Below are 18951 nucleotides of genomic sequence, written 5' to 3' on the forward strand. Positions count from 1 at the left end.
TTTGTCTAGATCACATGTGTAATTAAGACATTTTATTGTATAGATTATCCATGCCTGTGTAACTTAAGAATTTGCATTATCTTGTACTGCGCCCAGATACCTCCGCGTCAGGCGCGCATTATAAATAAAAAACCAAACCAATGTATGCAAAGAGGGAGGTGAGAAGACTTCTGCTCCCCCCACCACAGCTGAGATAGAAGACGAAAATAAGAAAGACGATGGGTTATACCCATTGAGGAAGCTTAATGCAGCGACAGAGTATAGCAACCCGGCATATGAGTTGGCTACGCAAAGCAGTGACGAGGCCCAGAGAAAAATACTGAGAGAGATGTAATCTCTAAGGTCCCGAGGGACAAGGATAGACAAAATAAAGAGAGAAGTGATCGAGCAAGCACATCTCTAGATATAGGAAGAGAAATAATGAGATGGAAGGGAGAAAGAGATAAAGCTGATGATTTAGCACTTCTACAGAACGAATGGATGGATGGCCAGATTTTGCTTAAACTTGATGGTAAAGGCATCAAGGATGTAAGGAAAAGGGAAGATCAAGATGAGCAAGATAAAAAGGATAAAGAAAGAGAGGAACGATTGAAGGAAGAAGAAGTAAAAAGGAAGGATAGACACAGACGAGAGCAGTTATATCAAGAGAAGCAATTAAGGAAACAAGAGAGAGCAGAGGAAGAAGTAAAAATGAAGGATAGTCACAGACGAGAGCAGTTATATCAAGAGAAGCAATTAAGGAAACAAGAGAGAGCAGAAGAGCAAAGAAAACATGATAACAAACAAAGAACAATTGATTAGCAGGAAAGGCTAGAACGAAAAAGAATAGAAGAGGAGGAACAGAAGTTAAGGGACAAGAGAATACAGAGGTGAAAGGATGAGAAGATACACTGGGCAACCGAGAGAAGGGATATGAAGAAAAAAGAGGAAGACAGGGTAAGAGAGGAAGCAAGGAAGCGGAGAGAATTTGACAATGATATAGAACGTAAAAGAAGCAAAGAGCATGCAATCTTTATCGCTTGGAGAAGGAAATAAGGAATCCCAATCCAGAAATAGCAGGAGAGGACATAGAGGAATTCTCCCCAGAGCATGAGTCATTACCAGGCCCATCTAAAATAAATCTAGGGGATGAGTTTTACTCTAGGAGCATTGGGGAAGCGATTGATAAAGTATACCATGAAATGAAAGCCCAGAAAGAATCAAAGGGGAAGGGAAAAAATGATCGACTCGAGAGTACGCAGTTATACGACACAGAGGGACCCTCATGGAATACAAGGCAGAAGGAGTTATCTTTGGATAGACTGACTCTCAACAAAGATGAAGAGGAGAGAAGTTGCACGAGTTGGGGACAAGAAATGAGACACCTTCCGTGGGGAAGAGAGAGGGGATGTATGTGGTCCTGAGGGATGTTTTTCAATGGATAAGGAATAAAATGGTCATGTTTAAACGCACCTATCCCTAGGGCATCAGAACCATTGACACAATCAGACCTACCTAAGGGGCAACTCCATGGTGAGAGGGGGAGTCACCACCATATGTGAGCAGATTAAGATCACAGCCAGGAAGAAGGCAGTGCAGGAATCTTGTCCCTGTCGTGGACAGTGTAAGCGATATTCAATCAACACTACAGCTAAGTCAATGCCTAGTCTGGGATGCTGATGAAAACCCTTATTGATGTATTTTTATGTCCAGTTCAGTACTCTGGATGACAACCCTTGTATAACACCCCCTCTTAGAATCCCCCTGACCCCACTGAGCCAAGAAGTAGGTTTGGTTTGCAAATTAAAAGGTTTATTTGAAAAAATACCAAGATATATATATCACACTTTTATAAGAAATTAATAATTGATATCACACTTATGAATATAATGTTGATCAACAATGGGTAACCTAACACTAGCACACTTCTTTACAGTCAATGAGGAGTGGGTATAGGATGGATAAGGTAGCAAAAATACTTTTATGGTTTCAAGGGAAAAGCAATGAGGAATAAAATGCAGTACAGAAATACTTGATATGATTTTAGCAAAAGATAAGATAATCACTTTTTCTCTGGCAATTCACCCCCCCCCTATGCAATGTAAGAAATGGAAGGAGATGGAAAGAGGAGCACACAGTTCTCAGGAATGCAATCAAATACAATACGAAATTCAGTTCCCCCCCAGCAAGCTTAGAGGAAACAGGTAGAAGTTTGAAACACAGGCCCAAAATGCTTTGAATGTGATGACAATGAAGTGAGAAATGTGCTAAAAATGCTTTTAATTCCCTCTAGAGGTTCAGGGTGGGTGATATCTAGTTTATATTAGTTCAGGCTCACTTTAGCAATGCTCTATGTGTAACTAGCAGGTTAAAACGAATTTTAGCAAAGGAAAGCAAGAAGCTGCTGATTTTTACACATGGCTGAAATTGTGCAAAATGTCAAATCGCGGCAAATTTACTCGCGCGCGTCGAGCATAATTACGGAGGAACTATAAGGAGTAGGAAGTCGGTTCTAGGTTCGTTGGAAAGCCTAGAATCCTAGCTTTACAATGAAAGTTAAATCTTGTTCCTAGCACAAACGGTTACGGATGATTTTGTGAAAGTAGTTTTTCAGATTTTAAATTTTAAAGCTCAGAATGACAGATGACAGTTTTCAGTTTTAAAGATGAAAGAATGACACGATTCTAGGAGGCAGTTCTAATAGGCTAAAATAGTTTGTATTAGATTATTTTAAACTAAGAGATTGGTTTTGGCACAATGAGTACTCACACTATATTTTTGAAATAAGCCGTCAAGGTCTGGTCAGGTTGGACGGGACTTCCGGCGGGTGGTTCTGAACAGCGGTCTGGTCTCTGGTTCTGCTCTCAGCACTGCACAGTTCTGGTCTCTCTGGATCTCTGGTCTCTCTGGATCTCTGGTCTCTGGAGGTTGATGGATTTGAAGTCTGGAGTCTCCCGGCAAAGAGTCCTGCAAGAAAGTGGAAAGTGAATCCCCTACCTGGGTTTCAGTGGCCCTTTTTATGTGTTTTGAAAATGGGTGTGTGCCTGGGACTAGCTAAGCCTGCCCCTCTCACTTATCATTGGCCAAGCTTTCCACTCTCCCTTGATTGGGGGGAAGAAATGGAGTGTCAGAGTGATGCTGTAGGTTTTATGGTCAGAGGAACCTCCCCTTGTCAAATTGCACACAAATCTATTTCTGACCCAAATACATATTTATCTATGTATCATTTTTCTAATACAATAGGTCCAGTTAACATATTTTCTGGAGCACCAAACCATCTGATCCCTGTCTTTGTACGATGTTGTGTCCACTGATGACAGAATGCTCCCCTTTTCATCCAACCTCTAAACCTTTCCAGATTTTACACAAATGTGCACCAGGGATATGGGTTTCAGATGATAAAGTGTCAGATTTTTAACATGCATACATTTGGAGTAACAACCTTTTTTCCGCTACTATCCCCAAGAACATCCCACAGGGTCCTAACACCTCGTAAAATGTGCACGGAAAAATCCCAAGAATAATGATATTATTTATATAATTTTGACCAGTCCACACTATGAGTTATCTATCTTTTTAAAATTATGCCCTGGTCAAAAAGGGGTGTGGCTTCCCACATCACATGGGGAATAACTGATTTATCCACTTCCCCCAAGCTCAGCTTGCTAGCAGAGGCACTGCCCCTCCCAGTTTCCCCCAACAGGAAGCTATTTTACGACCCCCCCAATATAACATTTGCCTGAGCCCAGGACAGTGCTTTGTTCAACCTCCTGCAGGTGCCCCTCCCCTAATCTAATCAGAGAGGTGTCATCTCCTTTTGGTGGGGGCAACAGATCAGCCAGGCCTGGGAAGAGGGGCTGAGCAGGTTTCTCCTGTCGGGGGTAGTTGTCAGGCATAATTCGGCTAAATGTCACTTTAGTTCCCAGTTTTCTACATTCAAATCCAACTTACATGCAGCTATTTTTTATATATACATTAAATAATTACTTCCTTCAAGTCATTTCAGAATATAGTTTTACATTGTATCCACCTCTTAGCAAGTCTTTCCTTGGCCTGGTTTCGGTTCATTTGATCAGTTTTACACAAAAGTCTGGTGGTTTTAAAACGCCGGCTTTCTGATAGTGGTGAGCACCGGTACTGCATCCATTTTTGACATTAAGAAAATGAATTCCCCACAGTTCTGGGTTGCTTTTGGCAATCAGCATTGCCATTCCCAATAGTTTCAGGCTACTGTGTGTGTAGCCCAATGGTGGTTTAGACAGTGCCCTCTTGTGCTCACAACATAGGCAAAAATGGGTGGCAGCCTATTCTTCATGTTTTCCCTGTGCACTCTCTGGGGAGTTCTGGCCATCATGATGTTTTCCATGCCAGTACTGCACAGTTTTATGTTAGGGCTTGGATGCATGGGTAAAAACATCCCACAACAGATACATGATGAGAATGGAGAAGGAGTTTGGGGCTTCACAGTTTCCCTTGCTATAGAAAGGGGGACCAGACCAAAGTATACACCGTGAGCAAAGTATACACCGTGACCCCAGATAGACAAGGATAATTTAAGGTGTAAACTTCTGAGTTTAATCTTTGGTGCTGAGAAATGGATATATGAGCTAAAGAATATGACGGCAGGAAACACATTGGCTATATGGGACATTAAGGGACTTCTGATCGCCATACTTGGTGAGAGATCTGATGACGTTTGGTCAAGGGCAGGATATGCGGGTGTTACAACAGGTAACACTGCTCATGATGGAGCACTGTTCAATAACTGTATAGCCGCTGTCTGGAAAGCGCTTAGAGTACTGTATCCATACACATCCAATGTGGGAGCTAAAATGATGAAAAAGATGCAATAAGGGGATGATCCGCTTGTTTACTTTCAAAATTTCAAAGAGCAGTGGAGCTTGGAGACATGCAAAGCTTGGGGAAAATCTATACCTGTGTTCTATCATATATTGTGCCAAGGGCTGCCAGACCCTGTACAGAAGCAGCTCAAGAGGTTAGTGGGTATGAAAGCCAAACCATGGTCGGAGATTCAGCTGACCATTGAGCATTATTGTAGACTCTTGCAGGGAAAGAATCGCAAGAAAGATGATGCTAGGAAAGGCGAAGAGGCAAAGTTAGTCTAGAAGGAATTGTCCAAATATGCCATTGAAGTGGCAATGTTGACCAGTGTAGACGGATCAAATTCACAGCAGACTGCTAATATGCTGCAGGTGAATAACCAGAGACAGTTTGATCAGGGCAATAATGGATTTGCTCCGCGAGGAAGGGGAGGATTTCAAGGAAGAGGTTTTCAGAATAATCAAGGCAATTGGCAGAATAATCAGGGAAGGTTCCATAATAATCAAGATGGGTTTCAAAATACGCAGAATGACAGTCAAAATATGCAGAATGGGCAATTTTTAAGAGGGGAGACTTCGAACCCTCCTGCGTATTCACAGTAGAGTTTGCTCAGAATCAAACGATGCAGCAGCAACAAGCGCAGAGAGTGCAGCAACACTTGAAAATACAGCAGGTAGCAGTTAATCCGCCACAAGGGCAGTCGCAGCATTCGCCCATGCAGATTCAGCCGAGTACAAGCACAGGATAGCTAATGACTCCTAGAGTAGGGGTTGTTACTGTCGATGGAGGGAATCCTTTTACAGGTAACGGAATGAGGCTGTACCCACAATAAGACAGCTTACTGGGGGTCTTGATGTGTTCAGTACTATCCGTGACGCCAAATCCTCACGAGGAACCAAAGGTAGACATCCGTATAGGAGGCAAATCTTTTTTGTTTTTAGTAGACAAGGGAGCAACATACTCATGTATACGAGAGGGAAAGCTTTTGATGTCTGGAAATGCCATGAATACTCAAGGTTTTACAGGAGCTACAAGTAGAATTCCTTTCACTGAAGAATTACCAGTCTCTATAGGAGAATGTGACATGTCGGTGCCATTGCTATATTCAAGGCAGACACCTGTCAACATATTGGGTCGAGATCTAATGACCAAGTTGAACATAACAATTTTGTTAACTGATGAAGGCATAGTGTGTTCAACACCAGGAATGCATTATTTAAACATGAGCAAATTTATTATGGCATTTGCAGGACAAATGGCCATGCGGGCAATGCCTTTAGAACCAGAACCTTTTCATTATGGAGTATGTATTCTATTGACATGGCTATCGGGCTTGGTAGGCAAAACTATGAGAATACCTGATGAGTCTTTGTTTAGACCAAAAATACCTATGCTTGAAGAAGAGGGACAAGATTTTCCCTTAGAGCTACAAGCAGCCATAATGTGAGGTGAAATGGCTTTGCTTGATGTGAATGATGATGAGGGCAGATGATGGTGTACAGTAATTGCCATCGGGGAAGGTTACAGATTGACTGACGTCACTGATGAGGATCTATTTGCAGGTCATCCATCTGATGACAAAGTAATATTTGACATGAGCATTACTTATTGGGTGAGAGCAATCAACCGAGAAGTTCCTCCGAAAATGATGTTAGCACAAAAACATCCTGAGTATTTTGATGAAGATATGGCAAAAGTGCCAGTTTCATTGTGGACCACAGGCCCCCAGGACGTAGGCCTGTTGAACGGGGTTGGAGAAGTAAAGATTCAATTGAAGCCAGGAGCAATTTTACCTCGCGCACGACAGTATCCTACATCTCTAGAAGCAGATGAAGGTATTTTTAAGACAATTTCTGACATGATGGGACATGGTATTTTAGTGATGTCAGATTCACCCTGTAATACCGCAGTGTACCCTATCATGAAATCTAAGGGGGGAGGGGTTGGGGAGACTAATTCAAGATTTGAGGCCGATAAACCAGATTGTAGAGGCCGAGTTCCTTCTATTTCCTAATCCTGCTATAATCTTATGTAATATACCTGTTGAAGCACGATATTTCACTATGATTGATTTGAAAAATTGTGTTTTCTCAATCCCATTGCACAAAGACTCGCATGATCTGACGTCATTTATGTTCAGACAGACTACGTTGAAAAGTACGAGATTACCTGAAGGGTATTGTTAGTCTCCATCGATTTTCAATAGAGTCCTCCAGATGGACTTAAGCAATATTGATTTAGAAAGTGTTGTGTTGCAATACGTAGATAACATTTTAGTTTGCAGCCCATCAGAGGAAGAGTGCAGATGTGATTCTGTTCAGCTGATGATTACACTTGCTGACAAAGGATATAAGGTTGACAAAGAGACGTTACAGTATTGCCAACGGGAGGTGTTGTACATAGGCCAATTGATTTCACATGAAGGAAAGCAGGTTACTCCTGAGCCGCACTCCTGAGCCGCACACGATAAAACACATGCACAGATTATTGGGTCTAGGTAATTATGTTAGAGCATGGGTCTTTGACTACAGTTCATATATAAGGCCTTCATTACAGGCTTTAAAGAAAGCACAGGCAACACAAGAGAAAATTGTGTGGAATGAGGAAATGGAAGAAGGGTTTTGATGAGTTGAAAAAAGCAATTTGCACTGCTCCAGTTTTAATGATTCCTAATTATGCTGAGGAATTATTTTTGTTTTCGCACACGGACGGCACTGTTATGACAGCAGTCCTTACGCAGAGAACAACATTTGGGTACAAGCCCCTTGCATATTATTGTGGGATTTTAGACAAAGTGATGAGAGGTAATTTTCTGTTCGAACAATCTTCGGCAGCCGCCGCATTTGCCATAAAGAAAGCTGCAAACATAGTGATGGGATGCTCTATGACGTTATTTGTTGAACATGCACTGTTTGCCATTTTAGAGAAACCAAAAGGCACGTTGACTCCTCAGAGGGCTTCTGCCTATGAAGTAGTCATATCGAATCCAGCGATCAAAATAGTTTGATGCGGAATAGTGAATCCTGCCATATTTGTAGCTGATCCACTGGCAGAGGACGACAATATGCATGGCTGTTCGAATTATGAAGAGTTCAATGATGAAATCCCTAGGATAAAAGACAAAGATTTAGCAGGAGGAGAAATTGTTTTTCATTGATGGTTCTTCACGGATCGATCAGAATCATGGACAGAGATATACAGGTGCCGCTGTAGTAAAACACACAGCCAATGTGGAGTTTCAGAAGATGGTAAGTGCTCGACTACCGTCTCATTATTCAGCACAGGCTGCAGAGTTAGTGGCGCTGATTGTCATGCTCGAGAATCATGTAGACCAGGAAGTAACAGTGTATAGTGACTCCGTCTATGTGACGTCAACGGTGCACGCAGGGTTAGCACATTGGAAAAGGAGGAGCTACCTCAGAGCGGATGGCACACCAGTGCAGCATGCCACCTTATTGGATAGGCTTATTAAGGCACTGCAACTCCCAGAAGCTATTGCAGTGGTTAAATGCACAGCACATACTAAAAGGGCAGACTTTATCTCACGCAGAAATCAAGCAGCAGATGATGAAGCAAAACTGATTTGAACACTCTGTTCAGTCATTTCAGGGTTAAGGGAAGATCGTTGGTTCATAAAGCCACAGGAGTTTGTTGACTTTGGTCTGAGGCATGCTTAAGCCTTGATAAGGAGAAAAATATGCAAAGTCGTTGGCTTATTTTCTAAAATTGGAAGAGGGTGCGGTACCCTGATTCATTTCTCAATGAGTTCCTGTTTGGATTTTCCCATGGTGATTCCCAAATGACAACGTTTCACAGATTATATTAAAAGTTTTTCTCTTTATATTGTGCACATACCCTGCAATTGTGGGGAGAACTACTAGTGTTTATGTTTTTCTGCAAGATCCTAAGAATGGTCCAATAGTAAGGAGGTTACTCACAGCAATCATCAAACAAGTTCTGCAACTACCAGAATATAGTAGGGAAGTACAAATGCCCCTATCAGCTGATGACGCACACAGACTGGTCACTTTGGTCTTCTATCATCTGATTGAAGAATACCCGCATCTTGTTGGAAGACACACAGATGTGCATACATTCCTAAGGGATCCAAGAAACAATGCAGCACCAAAGGAAATCTTGAGAGGTATCATATCACCTATTCTGAGAGGACTTTGAGATCAGAGTGAAACTTTCCTTTGAGGGACAGATCGAGAGGTTTGCTGGTTAGACAGAACTTTTGTTTCATGCTGAAAGAAATTCATCACGTCATCTGGTCTAAGACAGATTTGAGGAATCGACTGGGAACTGGTGTATGTCATTTAACTTATCGAGACTCTTGCTGGCGAGGCATCCACATTTCGTCTGGTTAAAGACTGGTCCAGGGATGCATTGAGAGTTTGTTTTTGTTATCCTGTAAGCAGACAGCTGATCGAGGATAAGTTGCCAAGCCAGGATAGCAGCTTCAAGAAGCAGTACATAATGCTGCTGTATTAAAGTTACTTTTTTCATTCCTTAGGCAATAAAGATGGGAAGTGTTAGTAGCAACATCATTATGCTTGATGCAGAGAGATGTCCACGTTGTCCGAAAAGTTGATGCTGCAAAATATCATCATCATCAAGAAACTTTATTCGGCTGTGTAGCCATCAAAGTACATCCTAACACAATGCATTCTAATACAATTTACATTAGCAAAGCATGATACAACACATTATGAAAAATAACCAAAACAAATAGTAAGATGAGAGGAGTCATCACGAGAGCCCCACCCCTTTCAAGCAAGGTCCAGCACCCCGGGCACACCCTCAACTAACCCTACTAACTCTGCTTCACACAGGAGTAACATTTGCGCCAGTTAGGGGAACGTTCCTCTGTTTTTGCCGGGTTAGGCCAACTGGACCATAACACGGTTATAGGCTGATTGTAATCCCACTGTTGGGTGGCCGGGCCATCCCTCCCCCCTCTTTCCCAGACCACCTCAATCGCTCTCCGGTTCCAGAGATTCAGGTCCAAAGTGTCGAAGGTGTTCTGCCCATTGCTTGGGAGTCTCCGGCATCCCGCCAGGGTGTCCCTTGAAAGAAAGTCACAGCCACCTACAGTCCGTAACCAGTGCAAGCTTTTATTTAGCAGGGCATCCCTTGGTTCAGGTTTGTTTAACAGTATCTTTGGGACCCCATGGAGGTAGATTGCAGTGCTATGGAACGGTTCTTGGCAGGTAGCCTCACACCTCCCCCTTCTTTACCAGGGGCTTGGGCTCTAGTTGCCCTTAGTCTAGTGCATTTTGTAGCCACTGGACTTGGTACGAGGTCCTCCGGGTGGGTAGTGTTTGGCTTGCAGTAGGGCACTCCTCTGGCCGCCCCTTCGTTAGCAGTGTTGTCTTGAGACGATTTTATACTAATGGAGCTTTGTTTCTGAAAGACCACTGTGTGACATTTATTGGTCGAGACAGAGTGTCATTGGTTCGGGGGCATCTGTGCAACAAAACATTCAGTAGGTCGGTGGAGAACCTCCCTGCCAGCAGTGGGGGAGATACAAGACTCCTCTTCCCCCAGCACCCCCCGCCTTTCCTCATCAACAGGGTTTCAAGCAGTAGTTTCTTTATAATTACCAACTCAGCAAGAGCCTGGTTGCATTTGCATCCTCTAGTGACACAGTTGTCCCCAGTGGGTTGATCAGTAACGGTCCCCGCACCCAATTGGAATGGAGATCATTGGTGCTTGGGTGCCCTGAGTTGGGATAGATGGAGGTAAGAGCTGGCCCCTGAGGAGGTTAGCAAATGATTTTTCCAGGCACTGCTGGAGGGTCCAGAGGATGGTTTTGTGGCCTGGGGGTCAGAGATTGCTCTTCCTGAATCCTCCAAGCGGGGCTTGACATGCGTTGGTGGGGAGTCAGATACTGGATCGTGGATGGGGGTAGAGGTTGAGGCCAGGCAAGGGCTTGTCAGAAAGGGACTCAGGGCCATGCAATAACTTTCAAGTATTTCTGAGATAACTTCCTCCCTTATAGATTTTGTGTTGGGTTTGGGTTCGGAGGGCATTGACGTCATTACGCCTGTGTTGCGTGGTTCAGGGGTCTTAAGGACTGAGATGTTGTCCGTGGGCTCTTGGGCCATGGTAGAGATTTGACTCGGCGCGCATCTATTGCAGGGTCTATGGGCGTCCTTCCTGTGCTCCCCTCCACGAATTGGTAGATTTTGTCAATCAACAGATGCGCCTCCCCCACAGGGATATTTGAGGACTTGGATGAGGTCACATAATGCCCATTTTCTCCCTGGGGTCGGGTTCGCAGGGCGTAGTTCGCTGCATACCTCCCTGTTTCCACCTTCTCACTGCCACCACCCTGCGCTGTGATTTGGGTCCCGGGGGATCTTCATCTTGGCTGTCAGGCAAGGCGCAGAAAAGAAGCGGGCGAAGGGTGAGGTAGGTGTGGACCCCATGCGTTGCTCTCAGAAAGAAAGGGGACCAATACTAGATGTTGGGGTGCAGTTTGTGATGCAGTTAAGGGTGCAGTTACCCCAAGAACAAATCCAACAGCAATACCCAGGAGGTCCGTCCAATCCAATCTAATCCTACCTTGCTTGTAGCCTTAGGACCCACTGGGATGTCACTTCTTTTCACCAGCTGAGCACTCCGCTGCCTCCACCCCCTTGCGCCAAACACCTGCGGCGCCAAACTCCGCGCCCTTGCCCCGCCGCGGGCTTCACCGCGGTGGGGCTTGTGGTGAGGAGATAAGCCCAGGAGGCTGTGGCCACAAGGAAGCAGGAGTCAGAGAGTCCCTCCAGGGACTAGAATGACACCAAACACTGCGCCCTAGCCCCGCCGCAGGCTTCACCTCTGCAGGGCTTGTGGCAAGGAGAAAAGCCCAGGGGGGCATGGCCACAAGGAAGCAGGAGTCAGAGAGTCCCTCCAGGGACTAGAACAGCACCAAACACAGCGCCCTTGCCCCGCTGCGGGCTTCACCGCTGTGGGGCTTGTGGCAAGGAGATAAGCCCAGGGGGGCATGACCACAAGGACTCAGGAGTCAGAGAGTCCCTCCAGGGACTAGAACAGCACCAAGCACTGCACCCTTGCCCCGCCGTGGGCTTCACCGCTGCAGGGCTTGTGGCGAGGAGATAAGCCCAGGGGGCGTGGCCACAAGGAAGCAGGAGTCAGGGAGTCCCTCCAGGGACTCGAACGGCACCAAACAACGCGCCCTTGCCCCGCTGCTGCAAAATCTATCTGTGTATTATTTACGCTTTCATTTTGTTCATAATTATACTGCTTTCACTCACAGTACGTACATCATACTACATTGATGTGCATGGAGCTAAGACTCCAGTGAATGTTCCTGAACAGAAGGAAGGTACAATCATGGCAACTACTAGGCAGCCAAGACCCCATTTAGTTATTCCTGTCCCGAATAAAGATGACACATTGCCTGACAAATAATTATTCACATGCAAGAAGTGTCTTAGAGACTCTTTTTGGACGTGGACGCAAGTGACATACTTGGCAAGACAGGCAGGAGAAATGGTTGATATAAGGTGAACCTACACAGGTAGTGCAGATTCTGCAAGACATTTTCATGCCTAAAAGGTATGCTGAGAGGATGAAACTTTCTGAACTTTATCCTACTCAGATAATACATATAGATGCACCAATTCTGCTGATAAATGTACCTATGATTAACCCAAATAGAAGGAGTTATGCTAACACACTTCATGAAATGACTATGGAAGGTCACTTGAGAAGAATGAGGCCTAAAAGAAGCTCCAAACTAAATGATTACCTGGACAGTACAGCTCACCTGGGAAATAACACATGGTGTCAACATATGAAGAACGTGGGAAGAAGTACTTCGAAGGAGGAACGCTTTGTGGGTGCACTCCTGCTTTACAGTATGTGAAAATCGAAGATCTTCATAGCTATCGAAATAGATGGCCTGACAGCTCATTGGCCCTCACTATAACTCTGGCGGTAGCCATGCCCTTATTAAGGGCATGGCTGCCGCCGGAGTTGTTTTTTTTTACCGGCACCCGCAAATGGGCGGTAACCGGTTCATGCCGAGTTTGGCAGACCCGGTAAATGCCCATTTGCGGGTGCTGTTATGGCCAGCCTCCCGATCCCTATTCTGCCCGATTTATAACGGACAGATCCAGATGAAGATGACTACATCCAAGATACAAAGACAAGAAACAGAGCCCATACTGCGAATCATGTGATCAGATACGAAAAGCCTGGAGTGAAAGGAGCTGGAATTAGATGGGAGGTAAACAAAAAACTGGAGAGGCCAGGAAAATCTGCAGAAGAAATACGTAGATGAAAGAACAGAGGCCAAATGCAGATCTGGGGATCAGTGTTATCACCAGACAGATGGGAAGAAAGAGTGGTAATCTGCAGAGCCTGGGTGGTCATTGGTTATTACAAACCTGTCATTGACATTGTACAGAATGGCTGTAAGCCGTTATGCCCAAGACTTGCTAAGCTACTGACTTGGGTCGAAGACAGAGGAGGACCTTTGCACATAGTGCCTCTGGAAAGTTCAAAGCTGTGCTTCAGAAATAATGGCACAAGAAAAGTTGGAGAGAATCAGAACTATGGTCAAATCTTTGATGTACCAGGAATGATACATGGAATAGCAGTAATCATGGATCACTATTGGGCTTGTGGATCCAGGGCGTACATGAAGCTACCCAAGGATTGGGGAGGACGATGTTCATTAGTGAATGTCCATGTTCCAGCGTTAGTGATTCCAAAAAGTGATCTGAATCTTGACAGTTTTACAAAAGCAGATGCTCACCTGCCGAAGAAGAGATCTGTGGAGCTGATGAAGAGGATGAAGAGAGAAAACTATTTTTCAGCAAAATCTATCGAAGCTTTTTATGCTATTCCTTATGAGCACAGACTGTTCAGCCAGACATCGTCGGTGTTCAAGACGATTTTCATGCAGAGAATCCAGGTTGGAGCAAATACCAAGTGGCTGCAGATCACAAGATGGGAATTGCTACAGATGATCAACGCTACCATAAAGGGATTCAATGCTATCAGAGAAGAGTTGAGAGCCATACGACTGATGACTCTTCAGAACAGATATGTCTTGGATATGATTACAGCTATGGATGGAGGTGTTTGTGCACAAATTGGAGAATCATGTTGCACATTCTCATGATGACGAAAATGGAACCTTGACAGAGGCCATAGACATTCTGATGAAGCGCCATGGTCAGATGATAGACGAAGTTGAAGACATTGCTAATGACAGCTGGTTTGGATCACTCTTTTCTTGGGTTCCACAATGGATGGCAGACATTTTCAAGTTCCTTGGAGCCCTAATAGTAATGATATTACTTGGATTCTGTGTGATCAAGTTGATAATCTTACAATTTAAGAAGACAGCAAAGAAATCTATAGGGAAGAAGATCATCATCAATGTCGAACCAGGATGGAAAGCCAAAGACCTGATGGATGAAGAAATCAGAGACTTCGTGAAGGCCAGTATTCATGCACCTGAGGGGACGAAGTTCCTGTATCCAAAGAATCATAAGAAGTATGTAGGAAGATGGATCTATTGCAGTCCACATGGACAATGCATGCTAATGACATGGAACAAGGATGAGCATGTGAAAACAGCAAGATGCCTGAAGGGTGTCATAAAGATATGGATCCCATTGAAGCTTTTCTTCAGACCTGAATGCCTGGATGTGAAGGATGATTTGAGAGTGGTCGATGAATCGCCCAGAGGGGGGAGTGTAGAGAATGAGCTAAGTACCCCCACTTCAACTGTTCCGCCCTATTGCTTGTATGTTGGAAACCAGAGTATGTGACATAAATGGAGCATTTGATACGACAAAGGTCAAAAGGAATCCTAGCGGCAAGATTCCCTTTGAGGAAACCATACCTGCAAATGAGGAAATATGATGGTTGTTTAAATGAGATTCCTGAAGAAGCAGAGCAAATAAATGGTAAGGAAGAATGGTGATGTCACCAACCATCACCAAGTAAACGTCACACAGAGCTTAACTGATGTACCTAGAAGAGATGCAGAGCCCAGAGAATGCAGATAGTCTGTAAGCCATCAAGAAAGTATCAAGGATAAGTGACATCTTGGGATCAAGGTGAAGAAGCTTATGCCACAGAAACAGATGAAGACATCAAGCTATGATACACGTGTACAGATGCAAAACAAACGCAAGCAGACAAAGTAATCTTGAGGCTAGCTTTATAGTGAATAGATTGCGGCAATCGCCAATATATACATATTGTTATGCACGATAGGTCAGTCACACACCCACACAACACCCTGCATGACACTCCGATACAAAATACTGTCAGGCTCCCCGGTTCACCGCCCAACCCTCCTCATGTCCCATCACCTAGGGTGCAGGGGAGTCGCCATCACCGATGGTTGCGGATCACACGAAGAGGACGGTGTGGTCTGTTTCCTCGTCTCCAATGGCAACTGCCATGGAGATTGCGATCGGGCTGGAACAGCCGATCGCGATCGCTTCCTGGTTGCACATCAACTTCCCGATCACGTGCACGGAGCTCCACTCACGTGATCGGGAGGCGGCTCGCATAAAAGCCGGGAGCTTTGAAACACTCGCCGCTTCACAGCTGTTCTCCAACACTGTTCGGCGTTCTTGACTCTCGTTTTTGACCTCATCGGATTTCGACCTCAGGCTTACTCTCACGGATTGATTAACTCTTGCTCCTTGGATACGGTTGCCGATACTCTGCACGGATACTGGTACTTTGGACCCTTTTACGCTTAACGGACTGCTTTGGATTTTCCCTGTCTGTTCACTTGCTATAACCTGGATTTCGACCCTTTGAAAGTTCAAGACCTTCCTTCTGTGCAGTCTTGGAAACCATTACGGATTACTGGTGGTCAGCTCGTACCCACCTCCAGGTACTTGCCGGATTGAATCATTGGCGCTCCCTTGCACCAATTCCTCAGGCTCCCTTCCATTGAACATAGGTAAGAAAGTATCCTTTCTTTCCTCTTTACTAAAGCACTGTTTTTGCCTGTATTAACCCCGACTTCCTTCCAACAGCCTCTGGAGTCCTCGGCGCCACCTGATTCTACAACCAACAAACCACCTGTGGCCTCAAAGCTCGCACAGGGAGTGTTTATCTCTCTCTCCCTGTGGGTGATTTGTGGACAGAGGCTCAATACACTTCACTACGCGGCAAGTCTCGACAGACTGTGAAGCCTCGCGTTGTGTTGAGTATGGAGCCTGTAGCCGAAGTCCCCGTGGCTGCATTGATACAGGCACTCACAGTTTTGAGGGCAGACATGACAGCCGCCAACGCGGCTATACATCAGAGGTTAGATTTAATCCAAAGTGTACAACACCCATTACCCGCTGATGTAGAGTTTGGGGAAGCCGCTGCCCAACCCCCGGTTGTCCAACCTATTACTCCCCCTGTAGCGCCACAAATTCCTGTACTCATGCCTACGCCTTTTCCCTTGGCAGCTCCAGAAAGATTCCACGGAGACCCCAGAAAGTTCCGCACTTTTGTGAATCAATGCAAGCTACATTTTCTTTGTAGACCTCAGGCCTTTCCCAACTCCACCACAAAGGCAGCCTTCACCTTGTCCCATCTGGCCGGCACTGCGGCAGCATGGGCCAATCCCCTACTGGAAAGCAATAGCCCTGTCCTATATGATTTCGAGTTATTGGTCACAGAAATGTCTCATGTATTCGACACCCGTCACAAAGCCCAATCCCGGGATCTTGAATTGTTGGATCTAACTCAAGGAAAGGGGTCACTCATAGAGTACATTGCCCGATTTAACCAATTGGCTGCTGAAACATCTTGGCCTGAACCCAAAAGGGCAGTTGTGTTTTACCGGGGGCTTAATAGTACCATGAAGGATGCTATGTCCGTTGTTCCTTCTTTGCCCACATCTCATACTGACTTAGTGGATCTCGCCCTACAGATCGATGCGAGGCGTTCCGAACGCAGGTTCGAAACAGGGTTCCCTACTCCTAGTTCATCCTCCCCCTCCTCTGATACCGGTGGTGAACCTATGCAAATAGGCGGTATACGTAGCCCGATCACACAACTAGAAAGGGACCGCAGAAGAACCGACCATGCCTGCTTCTATTGTGGCCTGAGTGGGCATTTCATAAAGTCCTGTCCCAGACGCCCCAAGTTAAAAAATCCGGTTTTTCGGAATGCTCGACCCTAGATCCGGGGGCCGGATCGAGCAATCCTTCAACTCCCTCGGACAGGTTCCCCACATTTGGCAGGATCAGGCCGGTGATGGTAAAGGCTACGTTAAAACCCACACCCGACATCGTTCATGTTGTTTCGATCTATATCGATTCTGGTGCCACTGGCAATTATGTCGATATAAACCTGGCCGGATCATTGAATCTGCCCCTGATTACCAAACAACGTCCGGAACCAGTACAGGCGGTGGATGGCACAGCACTGATTTCTGGCCCAATTCGACAACAAACTGCCCCGATCTCCCTGACTATACAGAAAATACATCAGGAAGTCATATCCTTTGATTTGATTACGATGCCCCAATTCGGGATTATACTAGGGCTCCCATGGTTACATCAACACAACCCTTTAATCGACTGGAAGTCTGGGCAGGTTCACTTTGAATCGGAAATCTGCCAGAATTTTTGCCTCACCGCACCTGACGACACCGAATCTCCTTCACGTGCCTTGGGGGCCGTCGCACAACTTACCCTACACGAGGAAGTGTCCACGTCCTTGGAGTCTCACGTAGTGGGGGTGGTGGCGACAAATATCCCTATGGAATATAAGGACTTTCATGAGGTCTTTGACAAGGGTTCTTCGGAGGTACTACCACCACACCGTTCTTACGATTGCCCTATTGATTTCATCCCTGATTCCAGCATTCCCTCAGGACGTATTTACTCCCTGTCCCCCTCAGAGGAACAGGCATTGAAAGAATACATTCAAGTGGCTCTAAAGGTTGGCCATATACGTCCTTCCACCTCTCCGGCAGCTAGCCCTATTTTTTTTGTCCCCAAGAAGGAGGGCGACTTACGTCCTTGTGTGGACTACCGACGCTTGAATGCTATCACCATAAAGAACCGGTATCCTATTCCCCTGATTACACCATTGTTGGACAGATTGAGTCACGCCAACATCTTCACGAAACTCGATCTCCGCGGAGCCTATAATTTAATCAGAATTCGCCCCGGAGACGAGTGGAAAACGGCTTTTTGCACTCGTTACGGACTGTTTGAGTACGTAGTCATGCCCTTCGGGCTTTGTAACGCCCCTGCCAGGTTTCAGCGTTTCATGAATGAGATTTTTCATGATTTGTTGGACATCTGTGTAGCGGTATATCTCGACGACATCCTAATATTTTCACAGGACCTGAAAGAACATGTACTACATGTCCGCGAGGTATTATCTCGGCTTTGCCGTTTTTCACTCTATGCAAAACCAGAAAAATGTCAGTTCCATACTGGAAGTGTGGAGTTCTTGGGATTCCACATTACCCCTGGTGGTTTAGCAATGAATCAATCCAAGGTTCGTGCAGTTTTGGACTGGCCAAAGCCCTGTAACGTTAAGGCATTACAATCATTCCTTGGGTTTTCGAATTTTTACAGGCGCTTTATCCAGGATTTCTCGTCTCTTGTATCGCCTCTTACTGCCTTGACCAGCCCCAAGTTGCCTTTTATCTGGTTGGAACAACACCAAAAGGCTTTTGATGCGCTAAAAGCTGCATTTACTACCGCTCCTGTACTGAAGCATCCCGACCCGGAACTCCCCTTCATTGTAGAGGCGGATGCATCCTCCTTTGTTCTTGGAGCGGTATTATCCCAACATTGTCCTTGTTCCGGTCGGCTACACCCGGTGGCGTTTCACTCTCGAAAGTTTACCCCTACAGAAACGCACTATACGGTCACGGAGAAGGAATTGTTGGCCATCAAGGATGCCTTTCAGGTCTGGCGGCATCACCTGTTGGGAGCAAGACATGCGGTCACGGTATACACGGACCATCGTAACCTTCAAGATTTAGCCTCACTCAAGTGTGTCAATAGTCGGCAGGTGCGGTGGCATTTATTCTTTGCAGCCTTTGACTTCCAGATTAAACACCGGTCGGGTCTGTCCCACGGGAAGGCGGACGCTCTATCACGTTCTCCTGGTGGGGTA

Source organism: Ambystoma mexicanum, chromosome 13 (genome assembly GCF_040938575.1).
Source record: "Ambystoma mexicanum isolate Mex_15411 chromosome 13, UKY_AmexF1_1, whole genome shotgun sequence".
Taxonomy (NCBI): Eukaryota; Metazoa; Chordata; class Amphibia; order Caudata; family Ambystomatidae; genus Ambystoma; species Ambystoma mexicanum.